General features: G+C 42.2%; 1 protein-coding gene across 1 annotated transcript in view; it reads left to right on the forward strand.

The window, feature by feature from the left end:
- Nucleotides 1-18446, forward strand: part of PTPRN2 (protein tyrosine phosphatase receptor type N2) — a 607197-nt gene that overhangs the window by 337638 nt on the left and 251113 nt on the right. The gene's annotated exons all lie outside the window — the stretch shown is intronic.

Consider the following 18446-nt stretch of genomic DNA (forward strand, 5'->3'; position numbering starts at 1 on the left):
TACTTCAACATAAAACATTTATTTCAATGTTTTATGTAAACCACTTCGATTTCGTTTAAGAAGCGGGATGTACATAATATAAACAAGCAAATGCATGAACATAAAAGTCTGCGATTACTTGTGCTACATCTATGTTGTACATATATGTTTAACACGTGCACCAAATTTACGCATGTATGCATGAGCAGTGCATTTAAAAATGCAGTTCAAGTCTTTTATTTATTGTGCTTCATACTTCAAGTCATGACATATGCCTGTCTTATTTCATGTGTTCGGAAGGAAAGCTCCCTGACGTAAGAAATTGTTCCTTGACATATATAGCTAAGCACGTAATTCAAAGGCAGCAACCTTAGCAGACTTACCTGGAGGTAAATTCTACTGAAATCGATAGCGCTTGCTTCCAGATAATGTGTTTAGGATTGGGGTGTTTGTGGGAAAAGTAATTAACCCTCGGGCATTTAAACAGGTTAGCAGCTTTCCAGATGCAATTCTGATTTTACTGAAGTCAATGGGATTGCTTTTCTGAACTGGCATCTGTGCTAGAAGGTTACAGAGCAGGGAGTTTTTTTTTCTACAAATGAGTGTGTGCCTCCTGGAGACAAGACTGCAAGATTATTATCTGCGCTGATGTAATTAAGCGAGGAAATTTGAAGCATAGCACATAATTGTGAAAACACGTCTTCAAGGTATAATGCGGCTGTGTATTGCGGCTCAAAGAAAATTAGTAACAGTATCACAAACAGCAAGTATTCACAGTCGTGTCACGGTGTCTTATTATGTAAGTCCCATGAGATTTCAACCTTCACACATACTGATAAAAAGGGTAGAACCCTTGGTTCGGATGACCCAGTCTTGCCACCAGCATTGCTAGATCAGTTCTATCAAAACCATACCATTTGCATTCTCCATACTGTAATACTAAGAGTTTATTAAAATGTTCTGTGGTTTTTTTAATGACCATTAATGTGCACATAACAGGTCTAGTTTGTCCTGTTTGTTTGGAGCCTTTTAAATATATATATATATATATATATATATATATATATATATTAATCCTTACCTTTCTCCATGGAACTCAGGAGGGCAGCAGGTGGTATCCCATATTCGTCTTACTCGTACTCTGTGATGTAGGTTAGGCTGAGAGACAGTTACTGACCCAAGACTGGGATGCAGGCGGCGCTGTGGTCCAAACCACAGAGCCTCTTGGGCTTGCCGATCGGAAGGTCGACAGTTCAAATCCCCGCAACGGGGTGAGCTCCTGTTGCTCTGTCCCAGCCCCTGCCAACCTAGCAGTTCAAAAACACACCAGTGCAAGTAGATAAATAGGTACCACTGCGGCGGGAAGGTAAATGGTGTTTCCATGCGTTCTGGCTTCTGTCACGGTGTTCTGTTGCGCCAGAAGCAGTTTAGTCATGCTGGTCAAATGACCCAGAAAGATTTACAGAAGCCGTCCTAGTTTCGGATTTGATCCCAGAATGTCCCGCATTTCCTTAGGAAGTCCTTACTTTCATTGGAGAAATGTTGGAGGGTATAGAGTTATGTGACCCCCTAAGCTAAGAAGATAGGTAAAACTATGCTACCTTTGGAACTCATCTGAAAGCAGCCCTGTATAGGGAAGTTTTAGGTGTTCCATGTTTTATGATGGTTTTATATATGTTGGAAACCCCCCAGAATGGCTGGGGCAACCCAGTCAGATGGGCAGGGTAAAACTATGATGATGGTGATGATGATGATGATGATGATGATGATGATGATGATGATTGACCAGGATGTCCCTATTTTCATTGGAGAAATGTTGGAAGGTATGGAGGTGGTCTTTCGAGGAGTGGTTTTGGCTGCAAAGGGAAAGGCCAAGCACAGGTTAGACAATAATGTGGCAAGAATACCAGCCTATGCTAATCTAAGGTCTATATGTGAAAGTACCTATGGAATAGAAGCCTACCTGTGCATATTTACCCCAAAGTAAGTCTCAGTGGGATTTATTACTATGCAAGTATGCACAGGATTGCAGATATTCAAATGATACAAGGGCTGCAGTTGTTCGAGCAATCCTACTTAAATCCAGCATAAAATGATCTGTGGAAACATATGCCCCTAGTCCTGAAAACACTACAGGTATTATCTTTATTTGAAACTCAAACGTGACAATGACTTCCAGGACGACTCTTCTATGATTAAAGCTAATCACACGCCCATCCAGTGCAACTCCCTCTGTCACTTATCAAAGTGTTTATCCCCCCTTGAATACTGCACAGAAGAAGTATTTTGACTTGTGACTGACAGGTCACAGCTTCAGCTCTGAAACGGGTTGTCTCCTGTAATCTCTTCTCTTATCTTGCGATTCAAATATCTTTACATCTGTTTTCATGCACGTTTTGCATAAGGAAATGACAGGGAGCTATGATAATAAAAAGTTATAAATGGTTCCTGAAATTCAGAGGCAGCTATCAGTTTATTCTGATACTGATCAGTTTATTCTTGAAACATTGCGAAAAGCACAATAGTGAAGTGTCATGTTGCCTCATGAATCCCTCTGTATCGGAATAGCGCGTGTGATTTTTAAACTAGCAGAATTGTGAAGTGATTGAGCGGTTGCTATGGTAGCAGCAGTAATTCCTTTTTTCTTTTTCTTTTTATTCAGCAACATGTAAAATGAAAGAGGGAAGGTATATGCCTTGTGGCTGTGGGAATGCATATGTCCTGTTTTGCTTTTGTTTGGGCTATTTAAATAATAATAATCAATACACGGAACATATGTTAATCCAAGTTACAGTTTGTATTTGGGCTTGACAGTGCTGTTGGTTTTTAACCATAGACTGTCCTCTGAAAGGAAGCAAAGAGCTAAAAGGAAAAGGCTAGCAGAAAACCTGTTGGCTGCATGTTGGAACACGAATGCAGAATTAAAATTGAGGGTGTTTTGTTTTACGATCCAGTATGCCATACAATGTAGACCCTGGTTGCAAAAAACGTGCTATGCTTATGCATTGTTTGGGGAAATTGCTAACCTGTATGGGGTTGCTCCACCAAAGATTAAAAATGACTGACCTCAACCTTTGTTATAATGGTTTTGGTGAACTGAAAGATAGCAGATTCGTGAGCTTTTGCATCCTTTTTCCATGCGCACAAATCTCTCTCCCAACTTCATTTTGATTAGACTAAAGAGGTGGATACCGTTCTTTGGATTGTAAATAGCCATATTGAATATTAACGTAGTAATCAGCTGGGACCTATTGAAGTTAATGGACCTTGGTTATTCATGTCTATTAATTGCAGTGGTTGAGTATGACTGGCATTGGATACAACAATGTGTGTGTGTGTGTGTGTGTGTGTGTGTGTTGTAAAGGTACCAAATGTTGTTGATGGTTTCTGTCTGTCTTGAGAGAGAATGGAGTGTGCCTTCGGGGGTGAACTCAAACCACTGCATTAGCAGCCCAGAAGTGACCTCCATGGGACGCAAGCATGTGTGTGGAGGTCCTGGGCTGCCCAGACCACAAGGCTCCCTATTTCGGCCTTGCTAATGTGGTCCAAAGGAAAGCAGAACCATGTGTTTTGTGCCAGCTTAGCTGCAGGAGGGAGGCATCCAACTGTCTTAGGGACTCCAATCTGGATTTGTATAGTATTTACTCCTTAGCCTTTTTTTGTCCCAACGATTTTTCACAAGGCAGCCAAGGTTTAGGACCAGAGCTTTCCTTCTCCTATGTTGAACACTTCTTTCTACAGTGTGTGTAGAAAACACCTTCTCGACTATTGGACGCACTATTGGTCTCATTCACTCAATCCATCAGAGCCTGTCTTCACATGCAGGGGAAGACCCTAACTCACCAAGGGTTTGAGACCCATCGACTACCCTCACTTGGTTTAACTGGCCAGTCAAAGCTGTTTCCCAGGGCATGACCACTGTCACATGCTGACAGCTTCTGAGAGCCACAGGTGAGAGCTGAGTGCAGGGTGGGGACCAAAGGCGGACAAAGACAAACTACCCCAGAAGGAGCATGACATGTCCCCCATCGGAGGTACTACCCCTCCCCTAGTACACCATGCGCCCCAAGGTACCAAACGACTGCTCCAACATTAGTGTACATTTTAATTCTACTGGTCTTTCCCAGTCCTGTGGTTCTCTAATTGTCAAAGAGGCATTGCTTTTTTCTGTCTTTAGAGTATGTCTTTTATCTTCAGTGGGAACTATCTACCACTATAAAAGAAATAACTGAGCCCTTCAGGCAGTATTATGCTTTTGATCTCCTCAATCAATCTCATTGTTATCAGAGTCCTGCTATCATCAAGTTGGGGGAGAGTGGAGTTAAAAAAAAACCAGTTTTTGGAGGCGTACCTAGACCACAGGCTGGGTGGTGTAATGTAGGGAGTGGAACTCTTATTATAGAACTACTGGCCCCAGCCTAGTGACACCACAGAGCATTTTATTATATTTAGGCTTAGGGCTGGATCACACATCCACATCTGTGACCTGCCAACTGCCTGAAAAAGAAACCATAGGGAGGCTGCTCCGTATGGCATGTCTTTTAGTGTTTTTAAAATTATATTTCTGCTTCAGGAGAACCAATGCTTACATTATAACTTCTTTATAGTCTCTGGTGGTTTTTTACCACACTAGTTCATACTGCTAAAATGTGGGTTTTCTACTATCATGGGAGGGTGGTTCATGGCTTGCTGGGTGCAGGTTGCCTCCATGCAGTTGCATTTTCAAGGGGCTACCACCCCATGGCGTTCACACATTCATAAGACTTTGTAAACCTTTTGTGGGAATTCACTGAGATGAACTTCAGGATCCTTCCCCCAAGTTGGAAGTTTTTATTGTTCTTGTTGTTATCTTCAGTGGGTGCAGTTCAGTGGTTTTGGACTGGGCTTAATGGCTTTACAAGGTCCCCTCTTTAGATGGTTTTTGTTTTACTTCACTTCGAAATGTCCTGCTGCATCTGCCCCCCCCCCCCTTGCTCATTGTGTTGAGTGGGATCCTGGATGTCAGCTCCAAAATCCTGTTCTGAGGGTACCACTAGTGAAGATGGTTACGGTGATTAAGAACTTAATAATATTCTTTTTTTTAATCACATATATAAACCTGATATTAACAACAATAGGTCGTATGTAGAAGTTTGTTCAGGTGCATAACTTGGCCCTCCAGGTGTTGTTGGACTATAGCCCTCATCATCCCAGACCATTGGCCCTACCAGCTGTGGCTGATGGGAGTTGGAGTCCAACAAAATTTGGAGGGCCACAGGTTCCCCGGCCTTGATTTAGAAAGTGCTTCTTCCCATTATGAGCACCTTCTTTGCTTGTTAGTATAATCTGGGGGCTCCTTCACGGATCACTGCCTTGTCGTTGTGAAAGGGCTTGATAACTCAGAGAAGCTATGAGCTATGCAGTGCAGGGCCACCCAAGATGGACAGGTCATAATGGAGAGTTTTGACCAAACATGATCCATCTGGAGCAGGAACCGACAAGCCACTCCAGTATCCCTGCCAAGAAAACTCCATGGACATAAACAACAGGCATATAAAAGTTATGACGCTGGAAGATGAGCTCCTCAGGTCAGAAGGTGTCCAACATGCTACTGAGGAAGAAAACCTATCCATTCTTAAGGAAATCAGCCCTGAGTGCTCACTGGAAGAACAGATCCTGAAGCTGAGGCTCCAGTACTTTGGCCACCTCATGAGAAGAGAGGACTCCCTGGAAAAGACCCTGATGCTGGGCAGCGTCCCTCCGTCCACTGCTGGCACACTACAAGGACCCGGATTCCCGCCCACAAAGCAGCCCCCCAGAGAAGGGGAGCTGACCTATTTGACAAGGCATTTGGCTTGGATGATTGAGAAGCTAATGGGCCAATTTATTTAGTTTTGTTTTATTGTTTTAGAATGTCATTGTGAATCACCTTAAGAATGTGGGCCGTTTAAAAATGCTGCCATTCAACCACTAAAATACGTTGACATATAGTTTCTTGTAAACTGATCTTGTCGCTTTTAAGTGCCCTTGCTTCCAAACAGTTGTCGAGGATCATGAAGCTGATGTGTTCATAAGAATAAGAAAATATACTCCCAGTCAAAGTAGGAAAATCAGTCACACAGAGGTGAAAATTCTTAACATTATCCCAGTCAGGAAACACTGAATTTTGTTATATTTCCCCTTCTTTGTGAGATGTCATGCATGCTATTTGTGTGTGTGTGTGTGTGTGTGTGTGTGTGTATCCATGTGAGGAGTGAGCAGGAAAGATAATGAATTTATTTTATAAATGCTATTGATGTTTCCATGATGCCATTTTCAGCTGGGACATAAAAGATGCTGATTGTTAAACTGCTAATTTACAGATTCCCCTAAAGAGAATGCAAACAAATTCTGGTGCACAAAAGCTCTGCTCTCCTATACAATGTTCAGTTTTTAATTTCCAGTCCATCTTAACATTATGGCGATGAAAAACAATACTTAATCCCTCGTTAACACATGAATAAGTGGAAACTGTCATTTTTCCACCAAACAATAATGGGATTATCTCGAGAACTGTCAGTTTATGTGAAAACATTATGTTGCCCAAATTTTCATAAAAATTAGCAGTGGATAATATTCAAGATCAGAGCAATGGAAAGAGCAAAAAAAGGGGGGAATCTGCATTCTTGGTAATAAATATTCATATTTGTCTGCTCAGGAGATAAAAATCTAATCAAGGGGCTATTGATGCGCTGGCGCTCTCTCTCTCTCTCTCTCTCTCTCTCTCCCTCTCTCTTTTAAACCAAGATGTTTCATCTAAATTGGGTTTGATATGGAAATTAGTCCCACTCCAAGTCCTCGAGGCCATGAACATGCTGGGAGAACACTAGAGGTGACCAGTGTATCAGATGCTGCTTCTGGCATCTGCTACTGCAGAGAAGAAATCAGGGGCGGTAGGGTGGGGGTGGGGTTTGGATCTATCAGGAACCTGCTTCCTAGGAAAATAGCATGTGTGTGTGTGTGTGTGTGTGTGTGTGTGTGTGTGTGATAAGAATCTATATTAGTAGTGGCGGCGGTAGTGGTAGTAGCATTTACACACGAATCCTGTGTAAGTAAGTATAGGGTTGAAATAAATGTGGGTTCTCCACCCACATCTTGCTTTTGTTGTCAATTACCATAAATCAGAAGACATTCTGCAGGGTACTTGATGAAATATGGGTGGTTTAAAAATGGGAGGATAACTGCAGAATGTTGCTTTGGGGGCGTTTTCTTATGTTTGTGCGTTTCGGTGCCCATGCACGGAAACAGCTAGCTCCTGAAGCAATGTGTTCTTTCGCTTGATCTCTGTGCTGTTGACGTCAGACTTTAAAGGTGCGTTAGGCTACTGTACATTTCACGCAGGGTTGAGAAATACTGCATTGTGGAGTTCTCTTTGAAACGAAATGTTAGTGTGCTTAATAATATGTTCCAAGTGTTATGAATAGTTTTTTCTTATAAGAAAATCTGAGATGACTGGTGTAGCAAGAACACCGGACAGGATTGGTAAACACTGGGTTTGACATTGAAGGTATACAAAAAAATACCATGGAGATCTCAAAGCACTATCCTATCATTTTCACAAGCACTTTAAACCATGGTATTTATATTCAAAATCTGAAATATGTATAAGAGCTGCCTTAGAGTGAGTTGGACCAGTGATCTGTCTGGTTGAGCATTATCTAGTTTCACAGGGAGCAGTTCTCCAGGATCTCAGGTAGAGTTCTTTTACGACAGCTGCTATGCAATTCTTTTAACTAGAGATAATGGAGATTCAGGGGGAGGGGGATACATTCTGTATGCAAATTATGTGCTCTGCCACTGAACTGTAGACCCTGTAAGAAAGTATTCTGTGATAAGAAACTTTTTCTTTACCTGAAAGATCTATATGCTATCCTATCACCATGTTCTCACTATAGCTTACAACAAAGAAGAGGGAAAGCAAATTAAGAATGTTTACAATAAATGCATAAAACATTAGAAAAGCATAAAAAATATAGCCTGTACAAAAAGGAATTTAAAGGAGGAACAGATTAAAAGGCCTTGGAAAGAGAATATAAAGAAGGTGCCAAATGGGCCTCTTTGGGGAGGGTATTCCATAACCAAAGTATCTCCACTAAATGGGCCCTTTCTCCAGTGCCCGTCTGCCACACATCACCCAGAGGCTGCACCCAAAAAAGAGCCTCAGAAGGAGGTCATAAGATTCAGAGAGGTGCATATGGAGACAGATGAGTGGTCTCATGCCATGAAGGCCTTCAAAGGTCAAAACCAGAACTTTGAAGTGGGCACAGAATTTAGGTGGAAAACAGTGAAGTTGGTTATGAGCTAGTGCTTCTATTATCCATGCCTTGATGATGGACCTACATTTTGGGAGCTCTGAAGCTTGAACTGTCATGGGGGCACCTTTGCAACAGCAGCAAGGTCTGGGTAATGACTGTTATCTTCTTCAATGAGGTTGCTCCACGACACATCACTCCACCTTTACAGCATCTGTGCTACTGACTCTCAGACTTTGGGATTGTTGAAATATATACAACCAAAAATCAATCCATTTGAGTTGTGTGACTCAGTTTGGGTCCACTAGACCCCAAAAAATTAAGCAATGTGGACTAAAATTACTTCAGCTTCATTGGGTTCATAGTAGATCCGCTCCTGCCAGTTCCAGTTAGGAAACATATCCTCAAGTAGAGGAAGAAAAGCATTTAAAACACAGGCAAAGCAATATTACATACAGTAATTTGGTGTTTGTCTTGTGAAGCTATGTCACTGATATGCCTCTGTATCAAGATGACCAAGAGATGAGTGGCATGCCTAAGGTTAGAAGTGTTCAAGTCCTAAGAGCCTGAGGGATGCTAGGGGATCATAGATATGACTCCTGCTTTGCAGTCCTGGATTTAATCTCTAGCATCTCTAGCTCAGTGTTTCAGAGTGTGAAGAGCTCTGTCCTAGAATTTGGATGCCAGTGAGTACAGGCCTGAAGAACTGATTATCTGAGTATAAGGTAGTTCTACCTGTCTTATACACTAACCACTAGTCTGCAGAGGCAGTAAGGGTAGACATATAATACACCAGCAAATTCTCCTGACCTGCATAATGAGCAGCTAAGACATCTGCTCCTTTTGCTGAAAGTTTTCTGACCATCCACATTCACATATCTAGCACAAGGTTTCCTTGGAATCTCACTGTTACTGCTTATGTTGCTTCTGCTGTTTGGTGTTGTCAGTGTGTGGGTTTGGTGTTGTCAGAGTGTTTGCCTTGCTTCTGACTGAAATGGCATGTATCCCATATAAGTTCATGCCACCATGAATGTGCTGGGTGTTTAAGGTGTTGTTTTTTGAGGTACTGTGAGGAATGAATATATGGTTCTGCCCACCCCGCTGCTTTTGGGGACAAACAGGAAGTGAGAGAGCGGGAGTAAAAAAAAGAATACAGGGTGGGGTAAAGTAAACATCCATTAAGTATCACAGAAGGAGAAAAGCTTCAGTGGTTGGAGAAAAAAATAGAGGCATTTAAAAGAAGGAATGACTTGATAGATATGGATGTGGTGAAACTGACAGATACGTTAGAAGCCATGAGAGCTACAGAAAAGGAAGGGAACAAACAGAAAAGTTTACACTGTGAAATTAGAGTGGACATACAATCAGAAGTGGGCTCCAGGCGGGGGAGACAATTAAAATTAAGGACTTATTCTGCAACCATAACTGCTGTTACATGGGAGTAAGCCCCATTGAATGCAACCTTGGAGCTTATAATTGATGGAGAAAGTAACAGAGAGCTAGCACCAAGATTAAAGGAAAGGAAATGTATTCATTTTACCTTCATTTTTCTTCCATCATGGAATCCAGTTTCCTAGGCTATATCTCATCCAGACATTGATTGGACTAAGACTTGCTTACTTTCAGCAAGGTTGCTGCATTGTCTGCCTTCAGACCATTTCAGCAGTGGCGTATTTAGGGCTCTCAGATTTCAGCAGCACTTTGTGCGGTGCCAAAATCCACCCCACCGCCTCTCATGTTCTGTTCTACAGCATTGCTTTGGTGCCCCCCCCCCTGCAGTGCAGCACCCAGTGTGGCCATACCAGCCGTGCTCGGCTAAAACCACCTCTGATATCAGGGGATGACCTCGTAAGCTCAAGCTTCATTCAAAAAAAGGAGTAAAGCCAACTGCACACAGTACAAACAACAGTTATGGCACCCTAGCAGTTTGCTTGTTTATTTCCCTGCTTTTACTGCAACAGCCTAACACAGCCGCCCCTCTGAAATTTCCTCATACAGATGTCCATTCCATTCCAATGAATCCTTACATTTCTTGTATTTACTTCCATGCTTCTCCCTCCACAAACACCCTTGCAAGCTGTTGCAAAAATATTCCTACTCCTGTGGACATTCCCATACAACCATCATAGAAGCTCGTGGAAGTAGAACAAAATTAGGAAATTGATGCAGCAAAGTTCAGTGTCTTTGGAAGCAGAGAGTATAGTTTGGAGTGTCCATAGACAGCTGCTATATCCATGGGGGCTGTTCCTCTGCTTTATTGAAGCAGTATGTTCCACTGCAATGTAGTTTTAATTAGACTTTTAAAAGTTTGAAGAAATGCTTGGCGGGACACCATCTTTCCCATTGTGCCACGGTTGTTTCCAACAGGACTATGAAAATATCTCTTTCAGCATTCAGATTCTCATGCAAATCCTGCACTGGTAAGTGCATAGATTCAGCATAAAAGTGACAGGGAGTGTCTATTGGCAGGGCTGGCATCCTTTGCTGTGCAGTCTGTGCTGGCATGCTGTCTATAGCCTTTTTTCAGAGACGTTCTCTTTCTAATGATTTCCCTTGACAACCCAGCCTAAAAAAGAAGTAATAAAATAAAAGCATGTGGTATGTGCAGCAGATGGCTCCGCAGCTCCAGCATACAGGTGTCTGGCAGGCAGGTGTTTAATTTTGTATTTGCTAGGTGCACAACGGTAGCCGGATATTTTGCAGAAGTTTTGGAGAAGTTGTTATTAGCGAAAGCGGCTATTCACAGACCCTGCCACATTAGCCCACTTAAACCTGGCCACTTTTATAAAGGTAAAAGCCACTCCAAGCAGCTTGGAAGCATGACTCCAGCCATGCATTTTCATATCAAGACCAGAAACTTTCCTGAGAATTCTGCTTGTTGATGACATAGCATCATTTCCAGGAGCACTATATTTGGGCAGGGGGTGGTTATCCCCTCTGGGGAAGAAAAAAGGCCTTAGGCCGCCTCATAACTGTAAGCTAACTAATTGCTCCCCCCCCCAAAAAAAAACCCCTCACCTCCCCCATTCAGAATGTCCACTCCTGGCTCTTAAAACTTTGGAAAAGGTGGTTGTCCCTTTCTAATGAATTCTGCTGGGCCAAAACATTTGGCCCAGTCTTACTATTCCCTTGATTTGTATTAAGGATCTGTAACTTGACTGTGGCATTGCCTCTAAAAATCAAATAGTCCTTTTACAGAGTTAGCTCTCTTCATTCCTCTGTAAACACTCGTGTCCCAACAAAGTGTAATGTATGCCTAGTGTAGATACACCCCATCACTTTCCCACACCACAAATGTAACTGAGATCAATGTCCTTGTGAGCAAGCATGGCTTCTCTATTGGCAAAGTACAGTAGTATCTGCCATGTGGTTTGTGTCTGATCAGGGGACTCTCCTTCTTCTGTTCACTAGTTGCTACTGACAGTTGCATTTAAAAAGTCTTGCAGTTGAATGTTTAGACCTTTTAACCTCCCCCTTAAATAAATTCAGACAAGACTCAAATTTTGGTTTGGTTTTTGGCAGAATTTAGGCCACAACTTGGTTGATTGCATCAAGTGAGTGGTTGCATAGGCTCTGGTTCAACTAGCTCCCTGCACCGTGGCAGGGAGCATAGCATAGGTCAGGCACCAGCATAGGTCAGCCTAGGATGAACACCTGGAACAGCGGAAATCCGGGGTCAGGCTAGTCCACCACCCAGGTGTCCCCCTGGACTCAGGCACGGGCACAACCCCTCTCATGGTTGACCAAACCATTGAGTCCCTGGATTCCTTTAACGGAATACCCTTCTCATAGGGATGGCGAGAGTGTTCCCCCATCCCTATCACCTGAAACAGAGCGTATCCACAACCTTACAAGTTGTGACGATTTGCTACGCAGCAGGCGAAACCCAAATGGCAACAGCCAATCAGCCAAGTGGGGAAATTCCTGCCCTGCCCCTGTCCCACCTACAGAAGACACACGGAGGCATAGCAAGGTCAAGCGCAAGCCCTAAATATAGGGGAAGGTGGGCAGGTGATCCAATGCACTGTCCCAAAGAGGAAGCTCAGGGTCACATGCATTGGCATATATAGGTCCCTCAATCTGTTTGGCTAGCATCCCATTGGCCTGATTAAACCCAGCATCGAGGGACCTACCAATTGGGTGTTGTGACTATCCGATCGTACCCACCCACTACACAGGGTTTGGTTGCCAGGTCGCACCGCAACATGTGCCCTCTTTGAGGGTAGTGCATATTGTGCACAATGTGCTCAAGCCACCTTCCATCTAGAATCACATAATTGAGGAGTTGGAAGGGTCACCTCGTCTAGCCCCTTGCAATTCAGTAATCTCAGCTGAAGCATCCATGTCAGATGGCCCTCCAACCTTTGTTGAAACACCTCCGAGGAAGGAGATTCCACAGCCTCCCGAGGGAGAACACTCCACCGCCAAACAGCTCCCATTGTCAGAAGGCTCTCTCTTATGTTTAGTTGGAATCTCATTTCTTGTAACTTGAAGCCATTTGTTTGAGTCCTATCATCCAGAGCTGGAGAAAACAAGCTTGCTCCATCTTCCATGGGACAGCCTTTGAGGTGGTGATGATGATGATGATGATGATGATGATGATTTATTTCTACCCCTCCCATCTGGCTGGGTTTCCCCAGCCACTCTGGAAATATCTGAAGATGGCTATAATATCTCCTCTCAGTTTGTTCCAAGCTAAACACACCCAGCTCCTTCAACTGTTCCTCATAAGGCTTGGTTTCCAAGAAGCCAACCAAGAAATCCAGGACAGCCTATCAGCTCTAAAAATCACTGTATGGTTAAATATATTGTGTTCCACCATCTCAAACAATTTTTGTTCACTCCATAAGAAAGCCTGCTTCACAGTGGAAGAGTAGTTTCCCCATGAGATGTGAAACAGCAAGGTCCCCTCCATCTGGCTGGGAACAGTGATTAAAATCACCTTCCTCAAGCTCTGTGTGGAAAAATATACAGGTAGCATATAAACACCTGTAAGTTTCCCCTGGGACAAATAGCAGCTCTTAGGGAGGGGACACAGGAGGGGCAAAGTATTAAACCTCCTCATTTCCCCTGGTACCTCCGTTCTGATTCAGTTCACCATCCCATGCACAGCTTGTATTAACCTTTTTAAGATGAGAGAGTTCCTGATCACAGACTTCTGTGTTACATCTAGTTGGGCCTCTAGACACCATACTAATTTTGTCTGGTAGAAATGTGGCTGTATCCTGATTTCATCTCTCTCGAGGTTCCTTAGATCATGTTACATAACAGTAAATTAATCTACAGCTCCACAAGAAAAGAAAAGAAAGTCGTGCCTCTGAGATTGTTTGAGATTTTATTAAGTGCACTGAGATTCTTCAGCTCCGGCTAGAAGCAACGTGGTCAGCATTTGCTGCCTAGTATACAATCAGCCCAAACGGAAACCCCTGTGCAATCAGCATTACCACAGGGGTGTTAGTAATAAAACTAATCACTCTTTTCTAATGGTTCTCACTTGGCCAACCTGTGCTTCTCATTGCGAATTACCTGACCTCTGTACAAGACAATGGTTCAAGTAGAGTGTTTAGTTAATCGCCTATGGCATCATGGGTTAGAGTTTGCACGCAATTATACTCAGAGAGACTTAGCAGCACTGCATTTTGCCCCAAAATGGTTCCTGATGCTGAACTTGTTATTAGCACATGCTCCAGTCGCAAGCAGTGACTGTCACATTCTGGGTTATGTGTACTTTTGCCTGTCATGTTTACTAGGTCTGAGATCATCCCTTCTCTCTTCTGTTAACTGCCCAGAAGAGTTGGAAACAGCTTAAATACAACTGGGGAGATAAATATATTTTGCAAATATTGAATTTGTGCAACTTTTTAAAACTGAAAAATAATAAGCAGGGGCACTGTTCCTCATTGTTCCCTAACTTTTGTAACCAAACCTTTTCATGATGGCATTTATTGTGTTTTAAAGCTGCTTAATTTTGAAAGTAATGCAATACTTGACGATATATAATCTAATTCTGGGGGGTGAGCAGTTCACAGAGAAGGTCAAACACAAGGGAGGAAGAAAGAAATGTCACATTATTGTTAATGTGCAGCATTTGATATTATGCTGTATGTTAGTTAGGATGTCATGCAAGCCAAAGAGGACTTTCCTTAATTGCGCTTTCCTTCTTTATTTTTTCAATGTTCCCTATAGAATTAGCATCATGGTATACTTTTAAGGGTGGTAGCTAGCTGCTTAGACAATTGTGTATTCTGCCTGTAATAAACTACCTATTTATAATAAAAGCACTGCAGGCTATATTTTGACAGTATGCACTTCACACTTTGAAAAATGATCCACGCTTACACAGCTTAGAGAAATCCCTGCAACTCATAACATAGCGAATTTGTATGTGCCCTGCTGTTAAATGACATCGCTGCCTAATGACATTTATTGTTTAGAGGAAAACATAATTTATTTCATGTTGAACCAGGTGATGCTTTTAAAATGTGCAATTATTTTTAGAGCATATAGTGTAGGGAGTGCCTGGCACAGGGGTCTTCTGTGAGCAACTGAACTACAATTACTGTTTTCCACAGTCACCATGCCTGAAAGCTTTGACCTTATTAGAAGAGCCAAGTCAAAGGATACATGAAAGAAGTGGTGCCAAGTATCCCAATGGTAGCTTACTGATACATTTTCTGACAAGCAGTGGGTTGTCCTCTGTCTCTCTGACATTAAATCTGGTCACTGAGAGCAGCAGATGGGTCGCCCAACAGTCCATTGCAGTTCATTTTGGGTTCCACAGAAACCCAAGAGAAGAGGCTTTAGTGCTTTCACACAGCACGCAGGACACAAAAGGTGGGTGCTGCTCTTCCTATTAACCTGCAGTTTTCCTGACTGGATCTTTCTTCTGCTCCCTTGATTGCTTGTGCTGATTGACTGCAGCATTGATCTCCATCTGACAATGACCACTCCCCACATTAAATAGGGGGCGCCCTTTGCGTGGTCGCGCGCAGCCCCTGGGACCCTATGCGGCACCATTAGCACAGGCTTGGCTTTGCCTTCCCCAGGTGGGATACCTGGAGGTCTCCGCCTACCTCAGCCAGTTGCTCAATCCCACCTGGGAAGGCATTGCCAAGGTGATCAGGCCAGGTAGGGAGAGGGACCATCCTGCCCACACAATAGGGGGAGGATCTTACCTGGGAATCATCAGTTGGCCTGGTTCACACATCATGTCAAGCCAAACCACGGCTTAGTGCAAATGCATGGGCTTTGAGAGAAAGATTGCTCCCTGATCGTTTTCACTGTTACTCCACACTGAGCTAAGCCATGGTTCATGTGTCATCTGAACCTAGGCTCACAGTTTAGCTCCCTTCAGACTAGTCACAGGTCCGTCCTCAGTTTACATCTTGTGATTTACCTGGGAGACCTAAACCTAGGTTTGTGTGTCATACTAAGCCAAACCTTAAGCTCAGGAATAGTGCCAGAAAAACGACAGGGGAGAAGTTACATAAGCATGATTTCTACCTCTCCAGGAGTCCATACACTCACATTTTTGCTAGATCATCATTTGGCAGAGCGTAACATGCAGACCAAGCCAGTGACCCCAAGAACAAGATATAATTACCAAGTAGATACCCGGCCTTGGCTGGGGAGGGCGGGGTATAAATAAAAATGATGATGATGATGATGATGATTATATAAAGGGACATACTTTAATGGACCAACTTAGGTGCTTTAGGAATATGTCAAGCTATTAAGTATACTCTGTCTAATGTAGTTTGATGCTTGTAGATCCCTACACAAAGCTAAACTGATCTAATAAAATGCTGCCCCCCTCCACAACTCAATTCTTATACCTATATAAATACTACATGTTAATATTAGTAATGAACTAGCTCACAGTACCTTGTAGACACCAGCAAGTTTGCCAGTTTTGTTTTGTTTTTCAACCAGAATATAAATTTTGTTTTATAACTTTGAACATGGGAATGGAGAAAACCATTGACAATTTATTCAATTCACATCTTTGGTAATGCAGATTTACACTTTCAGAAGTCTGAATCTGACTTACTATCCCAGCATGTAACTGCTTGGGCTAGCGCATGCCAAAAGCAATGGTGTCAGCATATGGTCAAAGAACGTTATATTAACATTGCTGCAAATATCATTCTACCACATGTTTTGGAGCAGATATTTATGATCAAGAGATAAAGTCATATTAGAGCTAAAAATAGTGTAAGGTAATGTGCCTTAGATTTCACCCAAATCTAAGCAGTTCTGTTTCCTGTGCTTATATTTGGATACATTTTTAATAAATTTGTATTCTGAAATTAAAGGAGAAAGGGCTGAATGATCGTACTTGCAGCATTGCTTATGAGCTTCCCAGAGACATATGCTGGAAAAGAATGCTGAAGTAGACTTTTCGTCTGATCTAGCAAGGGAAATATTATGTTGCAGCATTGCTGTTGGGGCATTTTGCCGATATTTTCCCCAAAGCATATGGATATACCATTACAATACATTTACATTACAATATTCATACAATACAATACCATTACAATATTCTAATCTGCAGTCTGAGGGCTATGTCTGACTCATAATTCCATGTAGGCAGGAATTGATCAGGTTTAACCTCAAACTTCCTTAAATACCAAAATGCTTAGGAAAATGAGCTTTATCACGTACCAAAATTGCCCCCCTTTGCTCCTAGAGTGACCCCCCCCTGGAAAAATCTACACACAACTTTTTATGATTTTTGTGTGTGTCCCCCCCCCCCACATTTTTTTCTGTATACTTTTATATAGGTATATAACTAGAAGTTACCAGTAATTGTTTTAAGGCCAAGCATTTGCTGAAGGAAAATCTGAATTGATTTAGCATAGAACCAGTGACCATAAGTGGCAAAAGGGGGGGAGACATACAGGATGAAGTGTTCCCAGTTTTAAGTTGCTTGACTAAGTGTTGTTTTTAATATAGTAGCTTTTAAATTATTTATAATTTATTGTCTCAGGGTTCCCCCCCCCCGGCTGGTTCTGTTTTTTAACACATGCTGCTAGCTGTCTTGGGTCCTGCATTGGGTGAAAGGCAGAATATAAAATAAAAATAATTATAAATGCCAGTTTCCAGTCTTCCAGATTAAAAGTGGTCTTTTGATATGCTAATATACTGAAGTCATAGGGCTGCTGTTTGGTTGTCTTTAAAGGAAAGTCATGCTAACTTAAGAGTTGTGTTTTGTTACTGTTGCCAAGGCTTGAGCTGAACATGCCTGTTGTATGTTAATGAAGTTATTTGTTAAGTCCTTATAAATTGCATGTGTTTCTGTTTCTTTTATGTCATTATGAAACTCAGTTGAATCATTGTGGGATATTTCTGGGATTTCATGTTATACTTAATAATAGGATGGTTGGTGCAGAGTATAGAAGACTGTGAGTTCAAATCACTCTTGATGTTGCTTTGCTGCTAAGCATATATTTTACAGAATTGTCTGTGTATATTCACTTGAAAATAATGGCAAGGCCTGATACTGACATCAGCAAGCCAAATGATCCAAGCTAGCTCACCTACAGTATGTGTGTAAGCCTCTGGTTATTTATTTCTGCCCGTCGTTCCCTACTGCATCTGCCGAACCTATCAAAATAATCTTTCCAATATAGTGGTTGATCAAAAATTACCAAAGGTGTAACTCCATGCTTGAATTTGTGCTTGCTTATGGTGTGCAAAGTAGATCCAATAGAAATTTGAAGTTTTTTCTGATCCAACATTGGCCCCAAATATTAATGGAGGCAAAAGTTTGTACTTGATGCTTAATCCATTGAACTGACAACATGGATAGCAGCAAATGACTTTGCCAGCTCCGAGGGCCTTCTGGAGGTTCCCTCACTGCGAGAGGCCAAGTTACAGGGAACCAGGCAGAGGGCCTTCTCAGTAGTGGCACCCGCCCTGTGGAATGCCCTCCCATCAGATGTCAAAGCGATAAACAACTACCTGACATTCAGAAGACAAACTTCAGGGAAGTTTTTAATATGTGACATTTTAGTATATTTTTCATCTTTGTTGGAAGCCGCCCAGAGTGGCTGGGGAAACCCAGCCAGATGGGCGGGGTACAAATAATAAATTATTATTATTATTATTATTATTATTATTATTATTATTATTATTATTATTATTTGTTTCCAGCTTCCCTTAGTGTCTCTGGTGTTACATCCATATGAGGAATCA

The sequence above is a fragment of the Podarcis tiliguerta genome (assembly GCF_965153285.1).
Source record: "Podarcis tiliguerta genome assembly, chromosome: 12".
Lineage (NCBI taxonomy): Eukaryota > Metazoa > Chordata > Lepidosauria > Squamata > Lacertidae > Podarcis > Podarcis tiliguerta.